This window comes from Puma concolor, chromosome E2 (assembly GCF_028749965.1).
Source record: "Puma concolor isolate L17-30 chromosome E2, mPumCon1.1.hap2, whole genome shotgun sequence".
Lineage (NCBI taxonomy): Eukaryota > Metazoa > Chordata > Mammalia > Carnivora > Felidae > Puma > Puma concolor.
The window spans coordinates 17,233,936-17,239,080 of NC_141681.1; the positions used below are offsets into that span (position 1 = coordinate 17,233,936).

Sequence of the window (5,145 nt, forward strand, 5' to 3'; positions counted from 1 at the left end):
TGTGTAATAGAAAAAAAAGTTACCTATGTGAATTATCCTAAAATCATCATATAGGATTCCTCTCTTATAGACAGATTTTGCAGGAACCATTTATTCAGCTTACATAATTTTTTGCTCAGGCAAGTTTTTATTGATGAAGCTAGCCTTTTTTTTTTTTTTTTAACCATTTACAATCTTAGGTGAACATAAGGCATTAGACGATTTTCATTGATGTGTTTAGTTATATCAGATTTCTAAATTATCAGACTAGAAAAACAGCTAAAATGGAAAGGGGAGAAGCCTCAAATAAAGCACAATTTTACAAATCCTTTTTATTAATAATCACAAGGGTATCATCTGCAAAATACATCTTCAAATCCTTAAATTCATCAATGTCAACATATTTTAAAGTCTGCATCTCAGGCTCACATTTAATACAAGGGTTTCTTTTAAGAGAAAACTCATCATTAACAGCACAAGATAGGAACCAAAATATAAACTATAAATGTAAGAACAAAATAAAATGTTACATAAACAAAGTAAAAAGTGTGTACCCCTTTTCTCTAACTATACAACAAATTATTAAAATAATTCTCAGATACACTGGTTGTTAAACAGGGCAGCAGAAGTGTGAATAAGAAAGATACTCTAATTTAAACAAAATTAATAAAGAAATGTTCTGCATGGTTTTTTTTTCCTGTTTCTACTTCTAATCATTTATCATGCAAATGAAAGCAGTAATGGAAAATGTAAAGAAAACAAATTCTGCAATATACCAAAACCCATATCCAGCAAGAGATAAGATTGAATATCAGAAGGAAGGGGTCTGAAAATTAGCTGTCTGTACAATGACTGGGAGGGAAAACTGTTTTATTTAGCCTGGAGGGATTTTTTTGTAGCAAACTGACTAAATTAAAATCCAGTCTATTAAATCCAGTATCATACTAGAAAATGCCTTTTCCTTGCACTTTTAGATAAATTTTCATTGATCTCATTTTACGCATGATTACATTTTTAATGAGTTGTGCAATATTTCCAGGCTAATATTAAATCCCCTCTCTCCTCCTCTTCCCCCGCCCCCCACTTACTGCTTGCTGGATTAACATTTCTGATAAATTGTTGGACCAGAAAGAAGGAGCATTACCAAGATGAAATAAATTACTTCCATTTTTTTGCAGCTCTAAAGCGATAATAGGAGAATACAAATGCCTACTGCCTAATTATGCCACATCTTCCAATTCATTTTACAAAAACAATTATTTTATTTTTATGTAACAGGCACGTTACCTTGTATTCATCATAAACGACCCTGAACACTGCATGGTTTATTAGAAAAAAAAGGTTTTTTTTCACCGTAACACTGATCAAGTAAACTTATGATCATCTGAAAAGAAGCAACTTCATAAACTAAATCATATGGCAGTGATAGACAATTAGAAAATCTAAACACTAAGAAATAAGTTTATTTTAAAGATAGAAATTATTTAAAATTAACTTCCAAGCAGAGTACAAAATGATATTATGCATAAATGCTTTAAGAGACCAGTTCCTGTGTGAGACAAGAGACCAGGAGAGTACCTTGCATATAGTCTCCCACTTTATGGAAGTAAGACCCATTTTTCTCTAGCAGCATCTTCAGGCTTATATGCCATAAGTAAAGATAATGTCATGGACACTACTGGAATTCCAGGCTCTACTCAAGAAAGGAAGTCAGAAAAATCATTAAAAGTGGGTCTAGGACCAAGAACTTTGTAAGAGAGTTCTTAAACATCTATGCTTCCCCCTGTATTAGCTATAACTCCTTAATTCTTTGTAATGACTAAGAGCAAACTCTGTAAACATATTAAACTTTCTAATTCAAAGAATACAGGAACAAAATGAAATTCAGCTCTATGGTACTTACAAGAGATAGACCGAAAAAAATGGGTCTTGAAAGACTGAAAATAAAAATGTGGGAACAGATTTATCAAATACTAACTAGAAGACTAGTAGTGTAGTAATTTTAGTGATTTTTAGTAATTTTAGTAATCAATGTAGAAAATATAGCAAAAGGATTTAAAATAAAGGGGGAAAAATAACAAGATTTATATACATAAATATGGAATTTATATGTATTATTACATACATGGAAAGAATGTATGTATTTGCATGTAAGAACATAGATATATATTAAATTTGAGTATTTATGTTAAATATTTATTTAGATACAGGAAAAAATATATATACACACATGTACATACACAGTACATATATGCCCACATGAATACACACATATGTACAAAGTATTAACTTGTATGCTCCCAACACATGGCTTTGAAACATAAAAATCACAACTGACAGAATTATAAAGGGAAAATGATAGAAGAAAGATCCAACATGTTAAATGGAGACATGAAATTTTTTTTTTGAAGTTTCTTTATTTTTTGAGAGAGAGACACACAAAGTAATCAGGAGAGGAGCTGAGAGAGAGAATCCAAAGCAGGCTCCATGCTGTCAGTGCACAGCGCAACACGGGGCTCAATTTTCATGAACTCTGAGATCATGATCTAAGCCAAAATCAAGAGTCACCTGCTTAACTGACTAAGCCACCAAGCACCCCTGGACAATATTTTAAGAAGACACAACTGAATTTCTAGAGATGAAAACTACAATGTATGAGATCAAAAATATCCTGTATGGAAGAGACTAGACCAAGCAGAAGAAAAGATTAGTCAACTTCAAGACATGGCAATAAGAACTATACAAAATGCAACACAGATAGAAATAAAGACAGGAAAAAGAATTAACAAAGCATCAGTGAACCATGGGGCAACCTCATAGGGCCAAATATAAGGTAACTGGCATCCCTAAAAGGATGAGAAAGCAATACATATTTGAAGAAATAATGACTGAAAAATTTCCAAGTTTGTTGAAAACCATAAGCTCATTTTGTGGGTGGCAGCAAGCATAAAGTGGGCCCCATGAAGGCCTCAGATAGACTGCAAGAATATATAAGATGGTGGAGTACTGCCTACTCACTCCCAAATGCCACCCCCTGCACTCTACCAAATGCCAATCTTTGCACCTAATCATGTCACAGCCAAGTCCTGTTTCTGGTACTTTCTGTCTCAGCTTAAGAAGTCTTCATGGAAAGTGGTCTACTGGCAGCAGGTATTTAAGATATCTCCCCTGCAGCTACACAACTCTGGCACCTAGCTGTGCTACAACTCCTGTAATGACACCCACATATGCTGGATGTACAGGGACCTAGCCACTGTGGACAATGTCACCCAGGGCTATCATGACATGGGGGCCCAGCACAGTACCCAATCCCATACAATCCATATCATGAGGATGGAGGAGTTCATGGCCAGTCAAGCAGTTCCACAACCTCAAGATTAAGTTTTGTTGCCACACTGGGTCTTGGATTGACAGTAAAGGCCAAGGTTTACTGCCAAAAGCCCCAACACCTTCTTTTAGATGCAAGGTCCTCCCCATTCCCACATCTGCCCAAATAAACTCATAGGGACACAAAAATACAAGAATCTCCCATGAACCCCAAGCACCAAAAACAAAAAAATAAACAAACAAAAAAAAACCCACAAGAAAACTAAGGCATATCACAATCACCAGGCTTAAAATCAGTGATAAAGAGAAAAATGTGAAAAATAACCACAGAGGGAAAATGGAGACATATTACATACAGAGTAATAAAGATAAAAAGGACAGTACATTTCTAACTAAAGACAACATAAGCTACAAAATAGTGTACCAAGACCTTTAAAATACTAACTGGGAGGGGGAAAAAAAAAGAGGGGCACCTGGCTGGCTCAGTTGGAAGAGCATGTGACTCTTGACCTCAGGGTCATGAGTTCAAGCCCCATAAGGGGTATAGAGATTACATAAATAAAAATTTAAAAATTTTTAAAAAAGGAAAATAGATGGAAAAATGATAGTGAAATAAAGACCTTCCCCAGACCTACAAAAACTCAATCAATCACTAGTAGACCTGCAGAACAAGAAATGAAGCAAGTGCCCCAAACAGAATGAAAATGATACCAGATGGAAACCTCAATGCACACAAAGACTGGAAATAGAAACTACAAAGGTAAATAAAAATAAAAACTTGCTTTTTAACTGAAATCTCTAAAACATTATCAACCGTTTGAAACACAAATAACAGCAATTTACTGTAGGGATTTGAACACACATAAAAATGAAATGTGTTGACAACAGCTTAAAGGCCAGGAGAAAAGGAAGTAATACCACTGTAAGGTTCTTCACTGTACGTGTATCACTTGAAGGTTGACTGTGCTATGTTAAACCTGTGTAATATAAACCCCAAAGCAACCAATAAAACAGTTTTAACCTATAAGACAACAAAGGAGACAAAATAGATTCATAAAAATAAAAAACTCATCTAAAAGAAAGCAGAGGGGCACCTGGGTGGCTCAGTCAGTTGAGCGTCCAACTTTGGCTCAGGTCATGATCTCATGGTTTGTGAGTTTGAGCCCCACATTGAGCTCACTGCTGTCAGTGCAGAGATTGCTTCGTATCCTCTGTCCGTGTCTCTCTCTGCCCCTCCCTCTCTTCAAAACTAAATATAAACATATTTTTTTTTATAAAAAGGAGAAAATGAAGATAAAGGGAACATAGAACAGAAGGAACATACAGAAAACAAATAACAAGACGGTAGATTCCAATACAATCATATCAATAACCTTATTAAGTGTAAATGGTCTAAAAGCCCTAATTAAAAGCTGGAGATTGTTAAATTGGAAGAATAAAGATGCAACACCAAACTCTATGCTGCCATAATTTTTTTTCAAGTAAAAAGAATGAAAAAGACACTCTGTACTAGCAACTTGAGAAAAAAGTCAAAGTGGCTGTGTTAGTATTAGACAAAGTAGATTTTAAACAAAGACTGTCAAGGATCAAAGAAAGTCATATCATAATGATAAAGGGGTTACTTCATTAAGAGGGCATAAAAATCTCAAATATTTATGCACCTAATAATACAGTTTCAAAATACATGAAATAAAGTAATTCAGTAATTGACAGAACAGTAGAAAATCAATAAGATAGGAGATATGAAAAACAATATTAACCAACTTGATTTAATTTACATCCATATAATACTTCATCCAGAGACAGAAAAATATACATTCATTTCATATGTCTCTAGTC

The 5,145-nt window shown here is 34.3% G+C and overlaps 1 pseudogene; it reads left to right on the top strand.

Annotated features, from left to right (window-relative positions):
- Positions 1-2,939: 2,939 nt before the first annotated feature.
- Positions 2,940-3,438, top strand: LOC112857253 (large ribosomal subunit protein eL20 pseudogene; annotated as a pseudogene).
- The last annotated feature ends 1,707 nt before the right edge of the window (positions 3,439-5,145 follow it).